The 23,437-nt window shown below is 43.7% G+C and overlaps 1 protein-coding gene across 1 annotated transcript in view; it reads left to right on the top strand.

Moving 5' to 3' along the window:
* FAM83F (family with sequence similarity 83 member F) overlaps positions 1–23,437 on the top strand; it is a 109,335-nt gene that overhangs the window by 48,773 nt on the left and 37,125 nt on the right. The gene's annotated exons all lie outside the window — the stretch shown is intronic.

Here is a 23,437-nt window from a genome sequence, read left to right as displayed (position 1 = left end):
AATAACCAATACACAATAATCATTAACAATCAATAACAGTAATAATCAATGGAGTCAGTAATTGTCACGCATCATGACCTTTCAGTCATGAATAACCACACCTTGTAGTAAACGTTAGAGCATTTATTCCCTATATTAACAATGCTAAGGTCATGTAGATTAATCTCAAAATCAAATGAAACACATACAGAAACAACACTGGCTGTCCAAAGCAGCGGAAGAAACATAATCTAATTAAAGCTTGACCTACAACACATTCTAAAGTTATGGTGTAAATCAGTAACAAAGTCAACTGCGTTAAAGTAATTGCATACATTAAGTTTAGCAGAGAAATTCATCAAGCATTTATCCCTATTAGAATGATTTCAATAATGAGGATCCTTAACTAACACCAGATTAGCATCAGCATGTTGGGCTTCATGCAAAACAATTTAGTAACACAAATTTGGAAAAACATCTAACTATGGCTCAAAACAGTGCAGTTGGTACCTAGAAATAAAAAGCAAATATGCACAATAATCAACAGTCTATTGCATTATACATATCCTCAGTGTGAATCAGCAAGCAGAGTCAGTCTTCGTCCTCAGGACATCAGTCGATCAGCAAGGCATCAGTATTCAGCATCAACGATTAGAAAACACAAAGGGGGTCATTCTGACCCCGGTTGGCGGGAGCACCGCCAACAGGCTGGCGGTGCCCCGCAGGGCATTCTGACCGCGGCGGTTTGGCCGCGGTCAGAAGAGGAAAACCGGCGGTCTCCCGCCGGTTTTCCGCTGCCCAAAAGAATCCTCCATGGCGGCGCAGCTCGCTGCGCCGCCATGGGGATTCTGACACCCCATACCGCCATCCTGTTCTTGGCGGCTCTGCCGCCAGGAACAGGATGGCGGTATGGGGTGTCGTGGGGCCCCTGGGGGCCCCTGCAGTGCCCATGCCAATGGCATGGGCACTGCAGGGGCCCCCGTAAGAGGAACCCACTTTGAATTTCACTGTCTGCATTGCAGACAGTGAAATTCGCGACGGGTGCAACTGCACCCGTCGCACCTTCCCACTCCGCCGGCTCTCGTGGGAAGGTTGTTTTCCACTGGGCTGGCGGGCGGCCTTTTGGCGGTCGCCCGCCAGCCCAGTGGAAAACCCAGAATCACCGCAGCGGTCTTACGACCACAGTGCGGTATTCTGGAGGGGGGAACTCTGGCGGGCGGCCTCCGCCGCCCGCCAGGGTTAGAATCACCCCCAAAGTCTCTAAGTATTAAAGTTAAGCACACCTCTTGTCAAGGAGCACAAGAAATATTGACCTTTCAGCCAGCAAGAAAAATGGGCAATGACGGTGTCATCTCTCAGTGTGGTATCGTTATATTAAAACTAGTAAAACTACTTCCCAAATTCCTATTGGTCAGTTAATCGCATGTTCACACTTTGTCCAATAAAACTAAAACTCCAACTCAATGAATTCTACTGTTACTCCGTTCACATGTCGTTGATTGGTTGACCTGCAATGTCCTCATCATCCAGCTTTTCAGGTAACAATATTGTTGCAGCTTCCACTCCAGTCAGAATCTCCATTGTTCTCCTCCTCAGAAAGTCAGTCACACACACATTACACACAAAATGTTACATTAACAGGAACAGCATCTTCTAGCAGTCGGTTCTCATGAGAAAGCTTCCGTTATGGGCACATTTAAACAGTACAATAGAAATCACAGTTTAACTCTCTAGGACAGCCATTTTATTAAACATTAAGAAAAACAGCTTTTACGTGAGGCCTGGCAAGTAGGCCAAGACATTCACTAAGTTAAGACTTCTAATTAATAAAGCTAAAACTTAGGGCCATATTTATACTTTTTGACGCAAAACTGCGCTAACGCAGTTTTGCGCCAAAAAAATTAGCGCCGGCTAACGCCATTCTGAAGCGCCATGCGGGCGCCGTATTTATTGAATGCCGTTAGTCGACCGGCGCTGCCTGGTGTGCGTGAAAAAAAACCACGTACACCAGGCAGCGCCGGCGTAGGGAAAAATGGCGTTTGGGCATCCAAAAATGGGGCAAGTCAGGCTGAGGCAAAAAAATCGTCTTAACCCGATTTGCGCCATTTTGTTTTGGCGCCCAGACGCCATAAACATGACTCCTGTCTTAGCAAAGACAGGAGTCATGCCCCCTTGCCCAATGGCCATGCCCAGGGGACTTCTGTCCCCTGGGCATGGTCATTGGGCATAGTGGCATGTAGGGGGGCACAAATCAGGCCCCCCTATGCCACAATTTTTTTTTTTTTTTAAACTTACCACAACTTACCTTTTCTTCCCTGGGATGGGTCCCTCCAGCCTTGGGTGTCCTCCTGGGGTGGGCAAGGGTGGCAGGGGGTGTCCCTGGGGGCTTGGGAGGGCACCTCTGGGCTCATTCTGAGCCCACAGGTCCCTTAACGCCTGCCCTGACCCAGGTGCTAAAATCCGGCGCAAATGCGGGTTTTTTAGTCCCGCCCACTCCCGGGCGTCATTTTTGCCCGGGAGTATAAATCCGACGCAATAGCATCGGAGTCATTTTTTAAGACGGGAACGCCTACCTTGCATATCATTAACGCAAGGAAGGTGTTCACGCAAAAAAATTACGCTAACTCCATGAACTTTGGCGCTAGACGCGTCTAACGCCAAAGTATAAATATGGAGTTAGTTTTGCGTTGAATTTGCGTCGAAAAAAACGACGCAAATTCGGCGCAAACGGAGTATAAATATGCCCCTTAGTGTATAACCCTTAATATGACATATTACTACATTAGTCAAACATATATTGAACATTTCACAATATTAATTCCCTAGTAAGTACACCTTGTGAGCACTTGCGGCCACTCTTCGTAATCACATTTTTCAAACGTCTGCATTATTTTTCGATGTTATTTTATTTTCTACACAAATCATTTATTTAAAATACATAAACAATCATTAATATTTTTTTATGAAAACACCTGCGCTAGCAATCCTTCCTCTGATGACTAAATGTGTCATCATACTAACTACCAACCACAAATTTCTGCATCCGCTAAAATTCTGTCAATTCGATCCTCTCATACTTTCGTTTCCTTTTTGAGTTTTCTCTGTATAATTTTTCCCTTTTCTTTTCTTCCCTCCTCGATTATTCTTTGACCTTTTCAATTTAATCCTTTTGCATAATTTGCACAATCCCCATGTTCCAGTTAGACAAACCACAATAATTAATACCCCGTGCAAGATTTTCAATAGAATCCCATTCCAGATGTTGCTGAGCCAATACCCCACTGAAGCAGAACCTTTGCCAACCTTTTCCCAAACACCTGGTTCTTTCAATTCTTTCAGGTCAGCACTTGCATTAGTCAGATTAGTAATTAAGTCCCTTATCCCTCTACTATTATCAGGAATATACGAACAACAGTGCCTAAAATTAATAATTCTACAGACTCCACCATCCTTCGTTAAAAGAATGTCTAAAGCAAGATGATTTTGAAGAGTCATAGCTCTATCAGCAGCTACTTCAGTATCTATAAGGAGTATGGCCCCTGAAAAAATTGTCAGCATGTTATCCACAATAGTAGACAACTTTTGAATCTATATCAAGTTCACAATGACCCCCACTGAAGGAATCACTGCTCCAAATAGATCTCCCACTATAGCAGAAGAGGACTCCCTCCTCTGTCTCTTATGATGTAATTCAGTCACTTTCGGAAACTTCTTCAAATCCTCTATTTGATAAATCTTTGGGAAAACTATCTCCAAATAACATGTCCCATACCATCCTCTTGGAAGACAGTAATAAGCATTAGGACCACAGATGTAATAAATCCCAGGAATAGCAGGGTCTTGTCCATTCAACATAAATGTCCATTTACTCTGAAACAAAAACACATGCCTACATTCACTCGTTCCCACAAATAAATTGTCAGTGCATGATTTAGGCCTATATATACAAAGTTTCCCTACGTGTTGTGCATCTAAAGCTAATTTCCCTTGCGTTTTAATTGACCTATAAGCATAATCATTCCTGTAAGTCCTTTTCTCTAAGCCTTTTTCTAATTTCTCCTTCAATGCCTTTCTCCTGTCATCTGTGTGATCTAAGAAGCTTTTTTCTAAAGGTGTAAGCAAGCATGTCAGATTATTTCTGTGCACATAAGGTGTGCCAAATGTCAATGTAAGTTCAAAGAAACCTCTAACTATCACTATGTCATTTTCCTTAGCTACTCTACTCTAATACCTAATTATAGGAACAAACGAAAACACAACATCATAATTCAAGTAAAAGTACTGAATGTACTCCTGGTTTTAAAATCTTGTTAGTAGCAGACTACAACTTATCCCAAGCTATGGTAGGTAACTTCTTCCTCGACTAATGAAGAAATCTGTGTACACACATAACAATTCTTCGCATCCTTTGTCTCAACATACTCACTTAAAAAGCGATAGAAAACATTAGAAGAAGGTTCTCCTTGTGCATTAGTATCGCTATGCAAATATTTCTCATGGAACCTAAACTTCTCTATTGCTGTTATAGCAGTAGTCATCTCAAAACCAGAAGTATGGTTGGCTTAATTCTTGAGAACAGATATACCCACAATCAACACCACAAACAATATCCCACATATAAGCACTGATAGAGCGTTCCGTACTCATAATTTACCTATATTTGGACGCTCTTTAGGCCGATGAATCTTTTGGCTAAGTGGGACTCTCTTCACTCGAGATCAGTCAATTTAATGTAATCAATAACGAACATAAGCAATACCCTGATCAACATAACACTTAACAATTAATCCAGAATACATTTCGGCGAACCATGACCTTTCGGTCATGAATAACCACACCAGTTTATTCAAAGTTAATGAATTTATTTCCCTATATTAACAAAGCTAGCACAATATAGATGTGTCTCAACACCAAATGATAAACGTAATGAACATTAATAGCTGTCCATAACGGCGGAAAAGATGCAATCTATGCAGCATTTGAATAACAAGGCATTCGATAATAGCAATGCAAATCACTAATACTATAATCTGTAATGAGCTAATTGCATACATTGGTCAGCACAACAAGGTCTCAAATTGCATCGTGCCACAAAAAGAATCCTCATCTAACCTCAAATTAGCATCGGCATGTGGGACTTCATGCAAAAACAATTTAGCAACATCAATTTGGAAAACTCCTAACTAGGGATCTTATCAAAAATCAGCAGTTGGTTACCTAAAAGAAACACAATGCAATTGTACAATGTCCTTTCATATTTACCAATACAATCAGCATTCAAGGAAGTCTTCGTCTCACAGGTACCGTTTCTCGATCAGCATGGGACGGGGCAAAGGGGCAAGGTGGACGGGGCAATTGCCTCACGGCGGCAAGATAAAACTACTACTTCATGCAAAGGGATCAAAGTTAAAGTCTCTAGGGCAAGAATCATTTAAAGTCTCTTTCTCTCGATTAGAGAAAGCATCAGAGTCTCTTTCAAAATGGCGTCGCAACAAGGTGGGCCATAATAGCTGCAATGTCCTGCAAAATGGCGGGTATCGGGCTGGTAATGGCTGCAATGGCTGCTAATGGCTACTTTCTTCTCGTGCACCTGGTTTTTATAGACAACAGTTCAAATCCAGTAGGGTCTTCCATTGGAGGGTTCATAGGTTGGCTTCAAATTGTCCAATCAAAAACAACAGTTCTCAAGCTTTTACTTAAGCATACATTATCCTTGGAGACGGGTACGTAAGTTGCAACATTTTATACCAATTAACTCACTTTCAGAGCTTCCATTGTCCGCACCTGCAGATTGACCTTGGAGCAAAGAGAAAAATGCCAGGCTGGCACGAAACCTTAAGATAAGCATGTGAACGATCTCAGTGGAAAAGTACAGCTTCAAGCAAAAAATACACATTTATTAGCACATTGGAAAACACGAGCATCTAAACCGTGAGACCAGGCAACTAGGCCAAAGCCTCCACTAAAGTTATGCTAAGCTAAAACATTTCAAACAAGCAAATCGTGGTATACGTTTACGATTATGTCGGATTAGTGCACTTCTAATACATTACGTTATATAAAGCACGCTTATAAATGTTGGCAAACTACTCTGAGGGCACATTTGTCCCCGTACAATCTTTATTAGTTCGGTTAAAGTCACACTTGATTATTGCAATACTACGTTTAAGCGCTAATAAATGTAAAACCTTCATTTCTGCGTCATCAATCCCTCCTCTGATGACTACTTGTCATCACACAAACTATTGCCACAAATTTTATTCCATTAAAATTCTGTCAGTTCTCTTTTCCTTTTAGTTCCCCTAGTTCTTGCTTTATATTCTTCTGCCATTCTTTTCATCATTTTCTCTTCCTTCCTTCTTTTAATTCTTTCCATAATCATTATTATTCCCCTTTTTATTCCCCAAATTCCAAATATACAAATCAGTACTATTAATATTCCCTGTATTATTTTTAGTAATATTCCATTCCAAATGCTACCAAGCCAATTTCCCACTGAAGCAAGTCCTTTTCCAACCTTCTCCCACACTCCTGGTTCTTTCAATTCCTTCAGGTCTGCACTCTCTTTTGTTAGATTAGCAAGCATAGTTTTAATTTTCACACTGTTGTCTGGAATATACGTGCAACAGTGGCGCGCACCAAGCATTTTGCAAACGCCGCCATCCTTTGCTAAAAGAATGTCTAAAGCAAGCCTATTTTGAAGAGTCATAGCTCTTTCCGCTGCAAGTTCAGCATCTATCAGGATTATAGCACCTGAAAACTTTGTCAACATGTTATCCACTATAGTAGACAACTTTCTTATTTTGATGGAATTCAACACAACTCCCAATGAAGGAATCATGGCTCCAAATATATCTCCTACCACAGCAGCTGCGGTCTCTCTTTTCTGGATACGATGGGATCCAGATGTCTTTGGAATCATCGATAGGTCATCCAGTTGATAAACCTTTGGGAACACTATACCCAAATAACATCTTCCCCACCATCCTTTCGGAAGACGATAATAGGCATTATACCCACAAATGTAATATACACCTGGTATGACAGGGTCAAGTCCGTTCATCATGAATGTCCATTTGGCCTTAAAGATAAACGTATGTTTACACTCACTCGCTCCTACGAAAATGTTGTCATAATAAGATTCACCTCGATATATACAAAATTTCCCTACATGCCAAGCATCTAAAGCTATTCTCCCTTGTGTCTTTATTGCGGCAAAATCATAATGATCTACTGAAGTCCTCTTACTTAGCTCCTTTTCTAATTTCGCATTCATTTGTGCCCTTCTATCATCTGTGCGATCTAAAAAGCTTATTTCTACTGCAGAGAGCGAGCAGGTAAGGTTTTCCCTATGAGCGTGAGCCGTTTCAAAAGGTTGCATTGGCTCGAAAAATTCCCTCATTATTTTAGCATCCCAATCTTTAGCAATCTGGCTTAGCTGCGCTATTATAGGAACATATGCAAAGGTAACATCATAATTTGAGTAAAAATACTGTATGTTGGTCTGACCATAAAATCTAGAAGTTACTATACTACATATAATCCCGTATGTAAGAGGCATGTGATGATAAGTCACCCCTTCCTTTACTGATGTCGGTATCTGTGTACACACATAACAATCTTTCGCATCCATAGTCTCAACATATTCTGTTAGCAAGCGATAGAAAACATTATACGAAAGTTCCTTCTTATCATGCAAGTGTCTCTCATCTAATTCTAGTCTTTTCAATGCAGTTAGTTCAGTGACAGTAACAGGAGCAAAAGTAGAAGCATCAATTCTCTCATTCTCACCCTTTCCACGTGTAGCAAGCACTATTCCCATTATTATTAGTACACATGCAATTATCAAGCCTATACACGCATATTTACAATATTTCACTCTACTGTTTTGTGTAGCCATGATCTGTATAGAATCAGAGAGCTAGAAGCACCTATAAAGAAACTATTTAGCAATTCAGTTACAAAGCTGAACGAGCGCAATGTTCACACAGTTTTCTTCAAGAGGCCAGTCACTTATCGGTTAGCAGCATTTGTCTCAATTCGGCAATAACTCAGTCTTTATCAGTTCAGCAAGTGTCTCATCCGGTTTAGCAATGTCTCAGCTGGTTGTATCACGTTAGATTGTAGCAAGCAATGTCATTTATCACCCTTTCAATCAACCGTGTCCATAAAACTTTTCTTTTCTATTGGTATCTCTTCTTCTTCGTTCTCGAGGCTTAGAGATACAAATTCGTCAGTCCAATCGTCATTGACTGCATAGGCCCATTCTGGACCGGAATATCTCCTGTTCGGTATCCTTTTCCTTTTCAATTTTGCTTCTCTTTTCGATTCTGCTTCGCTGGTACTTTCCTCTTTGGCCAAGTCTTTTCCTTCACTTGAGGTTGGTACCACGACAGACACTTCCTTTCTTTTCTCTTTTACTTTTGGCCTTTCTCCGTCGTTCAAATTTTCTCTAGTTCTTAGTTTTATTGGCGATATACTTAGTCTCCTCTTTGCACCGTGTCCACTTGATGGACCTGCGATCTTTTCTGTGGAAGCTTGAACAGTTTCGTTCTGTCCTGCCTTGTCCCCTCCTTCTGGGGAATCAATCACGTTCTCTTTTTCTTTTTCTGTATCGTCTGCTTCTGGGAAAGCCCTCCTCTGATCAGGCTCTCCTGCTTCTTCACCTCTTTCGAGCCTTTCGTCACCGTTACTTTCGTCAGGCTCTTTATCACTTTCAGCTGCTTCAGGCTCTTTGTCACCTTCAGCTGCTTCAGGCTCTTTGCTACCCTCAGCTGCTTCAGGCTCTTTGTCACCTTCAGCTGCTTCGTCGCTGTCTGAGGTTTCTCCTTGGTCTTCCCCAAGTGAGTCGGTCGTTTCGTCCTCAGAGAATACTTCTCTCTCTTCTGTTCCTGCCTGTTCGCTTTCAGTTCGGTTTTGCTCTGTCTCAGCGCTCAGCACTGTTTTATCAGGCACTGGCAGTTTCAGCGCTTCAACTTCCTTATCTGTGGGACACAACACTTTCTTTGTGTGACTGGCGTGAATCCAATTGGGAACTCCCGCACACTTCACAGCGGTAGTTGTCGTCAGGATCACTTGGAAAGGGCCTTTCCAACGGGGTTCCAGACACGACTTCCTTACGTGCTTCTTTACCACGACCCAGTCACCTGCTTTCAGTGTGTGTCCTGGACCTTGAATCGGTGGCAAGGTGGTCGCTTCCACCTGGTGAGAGAAAGAGCGAACCACGTCAGCCAGACCTTTGCAGTAGTCTAACACCATATCATCTGTAATATTCAAAAGCGCATTTGCGGGAACTGCAGGAAGTCTCATAGCCCTGCCCATGAGAATTTCGTGCGGAGACAATCCAGTCTTTCTGTCAGGGGTGTTTCTCATTGACATTAATACCAAAGGCAATGCGTCAGGCCATTTCAAATTGGTCGATGCACATATTTTCGCCATTCTTGATTTCAGTGTACCATTCATCTGCTCCACCAGTCCTGATGCTTCTGGGCGATAGCTACAATGCAGTTTTTGCTCAATGTTCAGCGCTGCGCAAAGTAACTTTATCACCTCGTTATTGAAGTGACTTCCCCTATCTGATTCTAAAGAGATCGGGAATCCGAAACATGGTATTAACTCCCTCAGCAATAGCTTTGCAACTGTAAGGCTGTCATTTCTACGTGTGGGGTATGCTTCAATCCAGTGACTAAAAATGCACACAATCACCAACACATACTTCAAACCTCCATGCACAGGCATCTCAATGAAGTCCATCTGCATTCTACTAAACGGGCCACTCGCCCTACCAATGTGGCTCGCGTTCACAACCGTTCCCTTCCCTGGGTTCATCTGCTGGCAAGTGACACATCGATGGCAAACTGCTTCTGCAGCTTGACAGAATCTGGGGTTAAACCAATCAGTTTTAAACAATCTTATCATGGCATCTCTCCCTAGGTGAGCCTGCCCATGATAGAACCGCGCAAGCTGCGATAAGAGAATATTTGGCAAAACAAATTTTCCCTCATTTGAAACCCATAACTCATCTGGTCTCTTTATACATTGTGATTTAATCCAGGAATCTCTTTCATCCTCCCTGACGTTATTCTGTAATGCTTTTAATTCATCCATTGTATCTATGACCTTCAAGGCAAATGCTTCAGCTGGTTCGAGTTCTGGTTCACTTATTGAATTCCATTCATCCCTGAGTAATATACAGTTCAAGGCACAAAATCTTGCGACTTGATCCGCATATGCATTTCCCAGAGAAACATAGTCCTGTCCTTTTGTATGAGCACTACACTTTACCACTGCAACTTTGGCTGGCATTTGAATGGCGTGTAACAATTCCCTTATTCTCTCCCCGTTTTTCACTGGGGATCCTGAAGAAGTCAGGAAACCTCTCTGTGACCATAGTTGGCCAAAGTCGTGCACAATTCCAAACCCGTACTGACTATCAGTGTAAATGGTGACTTTCATCAATGTAGACAATTGGCATGCTCTTGTAAGGGCTACAAGTTCTGCTACTTGTGCAGAATAGACTCCTTGGAGCCAGGATGCTTCCAAGACACCTGTTACAGTACATACAGCATATCCTGCTTTCAAAATTCCCATCCCATCTCTTAGACATGAACCATCAACAAAAACAATTTGGTCATTTTCATCAAGCTTAGTATCCTTAATGTCAGGTCGGGGTTTTGTGCAAAATTCAGTCACCTGAAGGCAGTCATGCTCGACGTCTTCAGCGTTCTCAATTTCAGCATTTTCACCGGGAAGCAAGGTTGCTGGATTCAACGTAGTGCACCTTTTCAGCTGCACATTCGGGGAGCCCAGAATTATTGTCTCATACCTTGTTAGTCTTGTTCCAGTCATGTGTTGCGTTCGGGAGCGGGTCAAAAGTATCTCAACTGAGTGAGGGACCATGACTGTTACTGGGTGTCCCATCACTATTCCTTCACTCTGAGTGAGGCTGATACCAACTGCTGCTACGGCGCGCAAACACCCTGGAAGTGCTGCTGCGACTGGATCCAAAGTAGCTGAAAAATACGCTACTGGTCTGTTTATGCCACCATGGGCTTGAGTCAAGACAGACAAAGAACATGCATCACGTTCATGACAAAACAATGTGAAAGGCTTCGTGTAATCAGGCATACCTAAAGCTGGAGCCCTGCACATGCATTCTTTCAATTCAATAAAAGCATCCATCTCATCTCCTTTCAGCTCAATTTGATCCAAGGCATCCTTCTGGGTCAGTTTCAGTAAAGGCTTCGCTAGAGTTGAGAAGTTGGGAATCCACTGACGACAGTAGCTCACCATTCCCAAAAACTTCCTCACCTCCCTCCTTGTCTTTGGTGGACTCATTTGAAGTACACTTGTTATTCTTTCCTTCATTATTCTCCGTGACCCTTTCTCTATCTGGTGACCCAAGTATTTCACTTTCTTCTGACAGAACTGCAACTTTGAAGGAGACACCTTGTGTCCATTCCTTCCCAAATGGTTCAACAGAGCAATGGTGTCGGCTGTGCAGCCACTTTCTGTCTTAGATGCAATCAGTAAGTCATCGATGTACTGTACTAGGGTTGACTCGAATGGCAATTCTAATGCTTCCAAGTCTTTCTTTAGAATCTGATTGAAAATTGACGGTGACTCAGAAAACCCTTGAGGAATTCGACACCAACTGTAAACTCTGTCTAAGAATTTGAAACAAAAGAGAAATTGGCTGTCCTCATGAAGAGGCACCGAGAAGAATGCTTGTGACAAGTCGATGACTGAGAACCACTCAGCATCGCAAGGGACTTGAAACATTATCACAGCTGGATTTGATACGGACAGGGCAACATTTGATTATGATGTCATTTATTTTCCTCAAGTCCTGTACAATTCGGACCTTTCCACTCGGCTTTATTAATCCCATGATTGGTGAATTACATGGACTACTTAACACTTCTTTCAGTACTCCCTGCTTTACAAATTCGTCAATGAGTTGGGCAACTTTCATGAGGGTGTCTTGTGCCATGTGGTATTGTGGGGTCTGGGGAAAGATTGCATTGGGTTTTACAGTCACTTTCACTGGTTCCACTCCTTTCATCAATCCCACCTCTTTCCCTGTCATATCCCACACTTCCTTTCTGACTGTTTCCCGTAATTCAGCTGGAATATCTTCTTCAGTTGTCATCGGGAAAAGGCAAATCAGAGGATACTCTTCATCGACAGTTTCCATCTCATCCCCCTCTACACTGTCCTCTTCTTCCCCATCACTGCTCGTCTGAATTTTAATTCCATCGTTCGAACACATAATCGAACATCCCAATTTGCACAATAGGTCTCTCCCTAACAGTGCTATCGGGCTTGAGTCACATACCACAAATTTATGTAACCCTTGATAGTTACCAATGCTGACTGGTACTGGATCTGTGATTGGGTTCGTCAGGTGCCTGTTTGCTACTCCCACTACTTGAACTGTTCTCCCTGAGAGTGGCAAATTCGGTACTTCAATGCTCTTAACAGTTGAACGTGTGGCTCCTGTGTCAACCAAGAATGAAACACGATGACCCATGACTCTTCCCTCTACATATGGACCCTTTTGATCAACTTCCAAGGATGCTGTAAGCACACAATCTCCCTCCTCTCCTGAACTTTCACTCTCCCATACATTGTTTATTCCATCCTCACTGTGTAATGGGAACTGTTGTACGGTGCCATTTGTATTCATTACCTGACCCGAGACCTGTGGAGGAACCATCACTTGCTGCTGACTCATTGGTGCCAAAGGTATTTGCATTTGCTGATTAGGTACCATGGGAAACTGCTGTTGCATTGGCTGCATTTGCGTCATCTGCATACGGGGCATCTGCATCTGCTGCGGCTGCATAGGTTGTAATCCCTGCAGCTGATTTATGGTCTGAAAATTTGGGTTTGGACCTCTCATTTTCGGTCCCCTCATTGTCTGAAATGCATTGACATCATTGTTCTGCTGACCAACACCTGCACCTTCCTGCACCACCATCGGGCACTCGCATTTCCAATGACCGACGATTCCGCACACGTGACACGGCATCACCTTTTTCAATGCCTGCACACCATTCGGAGTCACAACAGTGTTCAAATCCGGACCATTATTCCCAAAACCTCCTCTGCCTCTGCCTCTCGCCTGTGGCTGAAACATCATATTTCCCTGCAACTGCGGCTGCGGTTGCGGTACCTGCTGTTGGAACCCTTGCAACCCTTGCAAACCTTGCAGACCTGTCTGAGCTGCTTTAAGTTGCATCATCATCACCTTCTCCTTCAGCTTTTTCTGTGTCACTTCAATTTCGTCGCTACAGTATTTCGCATAATTCAACACCTCATCAATCGGTTTCGACTGCCAACAAATCAAATGCGACTTTATCATCTGACTTATCTCTGGTCTCAGCCCTTCCACAAATCTAAACACAAAATGAAGCATGTCCTTCGCCTCTATTGTTTCCGTGCCACTGTAGTTCTTGAACGCCTTCAACAACCTCTCATAGTAACTATGAATCGACTCTTTAGCCTCTTGGGCCGTTCGATCGATCTTCTGCCAATCCACGTTTTTCGCGGCCACCTTCGTCTTCAAATGCTCAATCACCTTATAGTACAAGCTCATCACCATAGGTGATGGTGCACCCGTATCCCTGTCTCTCTCTGGTTCACTTGTCGGCCAACCTACAGCTCTTTTGCAATCCTCCCACAAATCTGCCGGAACCACAATCTCAAAGAGGGTGTTCAGATCTTCCCAAAGACATTTTGCAAGCTTCACAAACCTATCAGTCTGTTGATACCATTCAATCGGCTTCTCTCTGTTTGGGAAAATCATCCGTAAAAGACTGAATGTCGCTTCTGTGCCATGGTACATGTATTAATTTTCCCCCTGCTGTCTCCCTCATTGGTAACATGGTTACTGTATCACTGCTCTGTGGTCTTTTCTCGTTGAGCTCTGGGACACTGTCTTTCCTCTTTTCTTTTCTCTTTACCCATCTGCTTTCCCATTTGTCTAAGCACCTCCACACTTGTGCACTCTGCAGCAATTCTCTAAGGTGTGCCTTCATGCCTGCTGACCTCATGTGTTCAAAATCTGTGGTCCCAAAATCCAATCTATAGCTCCTGCTCAAGTGTTTTGTCTTGTCTATCTCCACCCCGTTTTTGTCAGCTATTTCTTGCAAGCCATAGTCCCTTCCACCAATTCTTGTGCTTCCATGTTCAACCTGACCCTATTCAGATAGTCTTCTCCCTTCCCACTGGCTGAGCTTTGTGTGGAATTCAGACTGTTGAACCACTGTGTCAGCTGTTGCACATTCAACCCCATCAGTGTAGCATTCACATCGACTGCCATTGATGGTTGCGGCAGCTTTTCAGTATTCGATGACAGCGGTATCACCAGTGGGGGACTCGACCTCACCACTGTTGACTGAGCACATATGGGACTAAACTCCATCAAGGACCCAGATCCAGTTGGCAGGGCCGCTATCGGAGTTGTCTCTGGAGTGTTTTGAATGCACCTCCTTTCCATCCCGCTGTGCACCATTGATCCTTGACTGCTCATACCTGAATTAGGCTGAATATACAAAGGTACCGGTGGACCTACAGTAATGGGTAGGGATATCGCATCTGCGTTCTGTCCATTCCCCATGTTCTGAGACATGTTCATTCCCACACTATGGGTCATCATTGCCGGCATGCCCATTGACTCCCCGTCATCTGAGCATGTGCGTTTCCCCCCTGCATCTGCTTTTGAGGCATCAAAAACTGAGTTGATTCAGCTTGTGCCAATGTTGGGTGGTGACCATTCTGTACTCCCATTACGGTTGGATCTAGAATCATTCCCGTACTGTTGTCACTGCTGTAGTACCTTGGGACCTGCGGCTGATCATTTTCTGCTGGTTTCAACATGGGCACACCTGGATATATTCTCCTAACCTGCGGTATCTGCGGGGTGAACAGTAAACTCGGGTCCTTAGATCCCGATGACGCTTCTGAACCCGGAGTTTCATTGTTCTGTACCGGTGCCTGAGGGGCAGAACTGGTACTTGGACCTTGTCCATTCTCTGCATAAGGTGGTGGACGGTCGTTCAGTAATTGCATGATTAACTCCTCATCCTCTAACTCCTCTTCTTTTCTCAACTTTTCCTCGTCCTCTCTATCTTTGGAACACCTCCCATTTGTCTTACAGGTAGCTTTCTTGCCTGTCGTCTCTTCTTCCTTAGTGATTGCGGGAAACAGTTTTATCCCCTGCAATACATCTGACCTCCACACCTTCTGTGCATTATCCCACCTAGCATCCGCTAGTGTCTTTTCTACCTTCCTTATCCTGGTCTCGAACTTATTTTGCTGTTGCTGTCTAGCCATTAGTTCCCAAATCGCTAGAGCCTCAAACTGTGCTGGCCTTGGAGGTACCTTCATGTCGTACATCGCGAATCTCAAATTCTCTAGGATCCTTATATTAAATGTCCCATGGATCGGGAACGCTACGCTCCCATGTTTCTCTGTCAGCTTGTGCCATTGCTTTAGCCAAAGGCACGGAGCTACCCCTTTTTCCTCCATTACAATGTAAGCTGGTGTACCTTCGGGCGGCGTCTCTTCTCCTACGCTCGCTTTAATGTAAGACTCCCCCTTCATCGCACTCTTTAATGCTTTAAAAAATTTCATTTTTCTCGTCTTTTATTTCACAAAGTTTGTAATCAATAAGTGACTTTAATTCCCGGAATACTCTTCGCTTGCCTTTCCCCTTCCAATCGAGCCCCACGGACTGCGTCCAATCCGTGCGCGACCCTTCTCACCAACCAACCTATCCCAGCGCAGCTCCTAGTGACGTCACACTCACACACACTGCGGCTGACCAAGCCTCGCGGCTTGTCCTCCTTCACTCAGCTCCTCTCGTAACAACTTCTGGCATGTATCGCGAGCTACCAAAAAATAATAATAAAACAGATCTGTCGGTTTACTACAGGAAGGGTAACACAATCGCTTCAGGACCTTAGGGATTTTTCACTAGCCTCGGCAGTTATTCCATCTTTCTCGGTCCCCACGTTCGCAAGCAAATCTGACCCGCAGACTGCTCTCAACTTGTCAGTGATCTATTCTAGTGCACTTAGAATTTTGTCAGAGCCCGAAGTCGAAATTTTCTTTCACTCCCTTAACACACGTACCGACTCGTTGACCACGCCCGATCAACCTACTAAACCGACCAGACCACAACATAAACCAAGTGTCTCATACACTTTTCAACATACTCCGGAGTCTCTTGACCTCGCAGGGCCCGTCTCAACAACAACAACCACGTGGACCTTTTTCTGCACAAAGCGTCACACGCACATGAAGTTCGACGACTTCCCTACTCTCACACTCGGAGTCGCACCTCCGCTATTTCTATGAAGTTCGACGACTTCCCTACTCCTACACTCGGAGTCGCACCTCTGCTATTCTCTAAAATCCTCGCAACCTTTTCAAACAATCTGCGGCAATAAGCTGTGCAAGCGCAAAACCCTAACTTCACTCATACCGTCACCAGTACCGCCAACGCTGATCTCACACCTCCATTCTCTCCATTCGCAAGCTCCGAGATCCCGGGAAAGTCGTGGTGGACCTAGCCCATCATCATTTTCTCAATCTGTTTTACCCAAGAAAAATCTAATTCAACACCATATACCTCTCGAGCGGGGTCCCAAAAAGTCTAAACCGTTAATTCAACACCATGTATGTCTCGAGTGGGGTCCCAAAAGTCTAAACCGTCCTCTGCTACCATCTACTGATAGAGCGTTCCGTACTCATAATTTACCTATATTTGGACGCTCTTTAGGCCGATGAATCTTTTGGCTAAGTGGGACTCTCTTCACTCGAGATCAGTCAATTTAATGTAATCAATAACGAACATAAGCAATACCCTGATCAACATAACACTTAACAATTAATCCAGAATACATTTCGGCGAACCATGACCTTTCGGTCATGAATAACCACACCAGTTTATTCAAAGTTAATGAATTTATTTCTCTATATTAACAAAGCTAGCACAATATAGATGTGTCTCAACACCAAATGATAAACGTAAATGAACATTAATAGCTGTCCATAACGGCGGAAAAGATGCAATCTATGCAGCATTTGAATAACAAGGCATTCGATAATAGCAATGCAAATCACTAATACTATAATCTGTAATGAGCTAATTGCATACATTGGTCAGCACAACAAGGTCTCAAATTGCATCGTGCCACAAAAAGAATCCTCATCTAACCTCAAATTAGCATCGGCATGTGGGACTTCATGCAAAAACAATTTAGCAACATCAATTTGGAAAACTCCTAACTAGGGATCTTATCAAAAATCAGCAGTTGGTTACCTAAAAGAAACACAATGCAATTGTACAATGTCCTTTCATATTTACCAATACAATCAGCATTCAAGGAAGTCTTCGTCTCACAGGTACCGTTTCTCGATCAGCATGGGACGGGGCAAAGGGGCAAGGTGGACGGGGCAATTGCCTCACGGCGGCAAGATAAAACTACTACTTCATGCAAAGGGATCAAAGTTAAAGTCTCTAGGGCAAGAATCATTTAAAGTCTCTTTCTCTCGATTAGAGAAAGCATCAGAGTCTCTTTCAAAATGGCGTCGCAACAAGGTGGGCCATAATAGCTGCAATGTCCTGCAAAATGGCGGGTATCGGGCTGGTAATGGCTGCAATGGCTGCTAATGGCTACTTTCTTCTTGTGCACCTGGTTTTTATAGACAACAGTTCAAATCCAGTAGGGTCTTCCATTGGAGGGTTCATAGGTTGGCTTCAAATTGTCCAATCAAAAACAACAGTTCTCAAGCTTTTACTTAAGCATACATTATCCTTGGAGACGGGTACGTAAGTTGCAACATTTTATACCAATTAACTCACTTTCAGAGCTTCCATTGTCCGCACCTGCAGATTGACCTTGGAGCAAAGAGAAAAATGCCAGGCTGGCACGAAACCTTAAGATAAGCATGTGAACGATCTCAGTGGAAAAGTACAGCTTCAAGCAAAAAATACACATTTATTAGCACATTGGAAAACACGAGCATCTAAACCGTGAGACCAGGCAACTAGGCCAAAGCCTCCACTAAAGTTATGCTAAGCTAAAACATTTCAAACAAGCAAATCGTGGTATACGTTTACGATTATGTCGGATTAGTGCACTTCTAATACATTACGTTATATAAAGCACGCTTATAAATGTTGGCAAACTACTCTGAGGGCACATTTGTCCCCGTACAATCTTTATTAGTTCGGTTAAAGTCACACTTGATTATTGCAATACTACGTTTAAGCGCTAATAAATGTAAAATCTTCATTTCTGCGTCATCAGCACCAAACCAATACTCATATATTTACAGCGCCTATTATTCCTACCCTGTTGGCTAACGTTACTCGTGATCTGTAAAGAATCAGAAAGCAGAAGGAAATTTAGAAAAACCTGCAGCAAAAATAGACAACTCTTCTTTCAGCAGTTATTTACAGCTCTCAGTCTCTTTTCCAGGATCCCTTGTCAAAATCGGTTAGCAGCTTTGTCAAAATCAGGTTTCAAAAGTCAAATCAGGTTATCAGTGTCTCTTCCGGTTACTTTCAACAGCCTCTTTCCGGAAAGTCTCTATCAAAACAAAAAGACAAAAACTCTTGCTGCCATTCATTTGTAGTCGCATATGCCCATTCAGGACCTGCGTATCTTCGACTTGCTGTTCTCTTTCTTTTCAATTTTCGATCACCATTCAGTTCTCCTTCACTTAGATCTTCTCTCCTTGTTGTATCTACTTCTTCCTCGATTGTTGTCTCAACAACCACTCCTTTTCCTTTTTCTACTTGTGACTCCGGACACTTATCGCCTTTCAGTGGGCCCTTTGTCAGTGTTCTCTTTCGTGTTGAACTTAAACCTTCTCCTTGTTCTGTGGTGTTTTCTCTTGACGGACCTGTAATCGGTTCAGGAGGAGTCAGATCACAGTGACTTTGATCCACCTCAACTCCTTTCCCCTCTGGGTCTGGCGATTGCTCTGTTTGTCTCTCAAGATCATCTGCTTCTGGCAAAGCTCTCCTCTGACTAGGCCCTCCTGCTGCCTCAATTGAGATAGGCTCTCCGTTACCCTTCTGGAGGTCTTCCTCTTTGTCTCTCACAGGAGTGACTGAAATGTCCTCAACGGGCTCAGATCTGGTCTCAGTTCCCCTTTGTTCTCTTTCCGGTTCGGAGACTTGCCTCGTTGTTGTTGGTACTTTCAACAATTCTTCTTCATGATCCAGTGGACATGCCACTTTCTTCGTGTGACTTGCATGAATCCAGTTTGGAATTCCAGCACACTTCACAGCTGTAACCTCATTGCTTTGCCCATGAGAATCTCATGCGGCGACAATCCTGTCTTCCTGTGAGGTGTGTTTCTCATTGACATCAACACTAAAGGCAATGCGTCAGGCCATTTCAAATGTGTGGTGTCCTGCCTTCCTACTTATCTCGTATCAGAGCTTACAGAACCTCTCTGGAATGCACTTCTGAGTTCAAAGAAGACCTTTATTGTTGTTAATTCTTCCCCACCCACAAGTTCTTGAGAGACGAACTAATAGACTTCAAGCACACGTTCAAATGAGTAAAAGTAGTCGCAGCAATGAAAACAAAATATATCACAGTACTTCTCAGTTGCAATGTACACAGCAGATTATATATATTCAATGCAAAGCATAAAAATAAAATGCATCACCGTGTGAGACCTATCTTCAGCTTCATCTTTCTGGGGTCTGCAAGTTGATGACTCTGGTCAACTGCGAGAAAGAGATTATCTACCCACACGGGAGACTGGCAACTGGCGCCTAGTTCCAGCCTGAAGTCAAGCAGATTCCAATCTAACTCACTGTAGCCCCGAATCATCCTTACAAAAGCGTGCCCCCTCCTCTCAGACTCGGGAAAACTACACAAGCCTTTGGAGACTGGCCAGATCTCCTAGACTTCTCCTGTTCCCAAGCCTGAGCAGAAAGGAAAACACTAAGGGGGTCATTCTAAGTCTGGCGGGCGGCGGAGGCCGCCCGCCAGACTTCCCCCTCCGAAATACCGCTCCGCGGTCGAAAGACCGCGGAGGGTATTCTAAGTTTTTCCCTGGGCTGGCGGGCGGTCGCCAAAAGACCGCCCGCCAGCCCAGGGAAAAACTCCCTTCCCACGAGGATGCCGGCTCGTAATCGAGCCGGCGGAGTGGGAAGGTGCGACGGGTGCTGTTGCACCCGTCGCGTATTTCACTGTCTGCCAAGCAGACAGTGAAATACTTGTAGGGGCCCTCTTACGGGGGCCCCTCCAGTGCCCATGCCAGTGGCATGGGCACTGCAGGGGCCCCCAGGGGCCCCGCGACCCCCCCTACCGCCATCCGGTTCCCGGCGGGCGGACCGCCGGGAACTGGATGGCGGTAGGGGGGTCGGAATCCCCTCGGCGGCGCAGCTAGCTGCGCCGCCTTGGAGGATTCAATAGGGCGGCGGTACACTGGCGGGAGACCGCCAGTGTTGCCGGTCTGACCGCGGCTTTACCGCCGCGGTCAGAATGCCCTGCGGGGCACCGCCGGCCTGTCGGCGGTGCTCCCGCCGACCCTGGCCCCGGCGGTCAGAATGACCCCCTAAATGTACTCTCTCGTATCAGGTCTAGTCTGGTGTGAAGAAAACAGCTTGGTTCATCTTGTGGAAAAACATAGCTTGGAAAAATACAGCTTGGATTCTCAACTGCAATGTCTAACTCCATGTTAAAGGCAATAGGCACCTAACCTAAATATCAAATGTAATGTCTAATGTCATGTCAAAGCCAATAGGCAGCTAAGCTGAATACAGAATGTAGTGTCTAATATCATGTCAAAGCCAATAGGCAGAATACAGAATGTAATGGCTAATGCAATGTCAAAGCCAATAGGCGGCTAAAGTGAATACAGAAAGTAATGGCTAATGCCATGTCAAAGCCAATAGGCGGCTATACTGAACAAAACATATAATGTGCTACTAGTGAGCACTGAGCAACTAACATGCGCAGTGGTGAAACACAAAGTCATTGGTCAAACACAATTAATAGCATCACAGTGGACACACACATCTTTGCAACTCTTGACTTCAAGGTACCACTCATCTGTTCCACTAGTCCTGATGCTTCAGGGCGGTAGCTACAATGCAACTTCTGCTCAATGTTCAATGCTGCACACAGTAATTTAAATACTTCATTGTTGAAGTGACTTCCCCTATCTGATTTTAAAGAGATCGGAAAACCGAAACACTGTATCAGTTCCCTAAGCAGTGGTTTTGCTACTGTGAGACTGTCATTTCTTTGTGTAGGGTAAGCTTCAATCTAGTGACTAAAGTTGCAAACAATCACCAACACATATCTCAATCCTCCACACACAGGCATCTCACTAAAACCCATCTGCATTCTGCTGAATAGACCTTCCGCTTTGCCAATGTGGCTCAAATTAACCACTGTCTCTTTTCCTGAGTTCAACTGTTGGAAAATGACACAACGATGGCAAACTGCTTCAGCAACTTGTCTAAACTTTGGGTTGAACCAACCATGTTTGAACAAACAAATCATTGCATCTCTCCCAATATGTGCTTGACCATGATAGTACCTTGCCATTTGAGACAACAGGCTATTTGGCAATACTAGTTGACCCTCTTCTGAAACCCACAATTTATCTTGTCTTTTCACACATTTCAATTTGCTCCATGAACGCTTTTATTCCCTGTCAACATTATTCTGAAACATTTTCAATTCTTCCAAAGTGTCAATTATTTTCAATGCATAGCTTGTACAAGTTTCATCTTCTTCAGGTAACAGTTCCCACTTGTCTGTGAACGATATACAGTTCAATGCGTAAAACCTTGCAACTTGATCCGCATATCCATTTCCCAATGACACAAAGTCTTGTGACTTCAGATGTGCACTGCATTTCACCACGGCAATCTTTTCAGGCATTTGAATAGCATGTAACAATTCTTTAATTCTCTCACCATTTCCCACTGGTGAACCAGAAGAGGTCATGAAACCTCACTGTGACCACAACTGTCCGAAATCATGGACTATTCCAAATCCAAACTGGCTATCCGCATAGAATGTAACTTTCATCTGAGCAGAAACATGGCACGCTCCAGCAAGAGCTACCAGTTCTGCTACTTAGACAGAATACACTCCTTGAAGCCAAGAAGCTTCCAAGGTACCAGTAATTGTGCACACAGCATATCCTGCTCTCAGGGTCCCTGTGTTGTCTCTCAGACAAGAACCATTGACAAAGATAATTTGGTCATTTTCTTCCAATTAGGTATCTCTAATGTCAGGTCTCAGTTTTGTGCACAAGTCAGTTACTTCAAGACAATCATGCTCAACATCTTCACGAAACAAAACAGAAGGCAACACTGAATAACTAGTGAATGCACATTCCTCTAGTTTCATAGATGTAATATGCGATCCTGGTTCTCATACACTAAGGTACACTGTTGCCATAATGTACATGCTGGAATTCCCGCAGAAAAACCAGTAAGTTTAAAGAATCAAAGAAATAGTGGAGCACACCATATGCCTATGTAAAGATAGTTCAAACTAATGAGAACCTATGGGAAATGTAGTTAATCGCGTATTTTGTTAAGAACAATTAATATGAGAAGTAAGGGTGTTCATTCTCCTATCCCAATATACATTCCAACAGTTTTCTACAAAACTTAATTTATTCATAGAGATATATAAAAACTAAATACACACACAAATTAAACCTACTTCTTTTCCTGTCAAATCCCACACTTTCTCCTTAACCGTTCCTTGCAAATCAGGATGAAGCTCTTCCACTGTGAACATCGGGAACAATTCAAATAGATTTGTAGTTTCACACTCTGTCTCTGGGGCTGGGTCATCTTCATCATCGCTATTCGTCTGGATCTCAATTTCCTCATTTGAACAAGTAACCAAACACCTTGTTTTACACGGCAAGTCTCTTCCCAGAAGGGATACCGGACTTGAATCACACACTACAAATTTATGCAATCCCTGGAAGTTGCCAGTCTCAACCTGAACTGGATTTGTAATTGGGTTTGTCAAATACTGGTTTGCTACCCCCACAACCTGAACTGTTGTACCTGAAAGGGGCAAATTTGGAACTTCAGCACTTCTCACTGTAGAGTGTGTAGCTCCTGTGTAAACCGAGAATGAAACTCTGTGACCCATAACCTTTCCCTTCACATAGGGACCTCTTTGATCTACTTCTAAGGAAGTTGCAAGCACACACAGCTCCTCTCTGAACTGTCACTCGTCCACTCATCATTTATTCCATTCTCACTGTGTAACAAGAATTGGTGCACTGTGTTACTGCTTTGGTTATGCCTCTGACCTGTGACCTGTTAAGAAAGCATCATCTATTGCTGTTCCATCGGGGCTTGAGGTATTTGAATTTGCTGTCTAGGTACCATGGGAACCTGCTGTTGCATCGGCTGCAACTGTGACATTTGTGCACA

Source organism: Pleurodeles waltl, chromosome 4_2 (genome assembly GCF_031143425.1).
Source record: "Pleurodeles waltl isolate 20211129_DDA chromosome 4_2, aPleWal1.hap1.20221129, whole genome shotgun sequence".
NCBI lineage: Eukaryota > Metazoa > Chordata > Amphibia > Caudata > Salamandridae > Pleurodeles > Pleurodeles waltl.
This window is presented reverse-complemented; position numbering and strand designations above follow the sequence as displayed.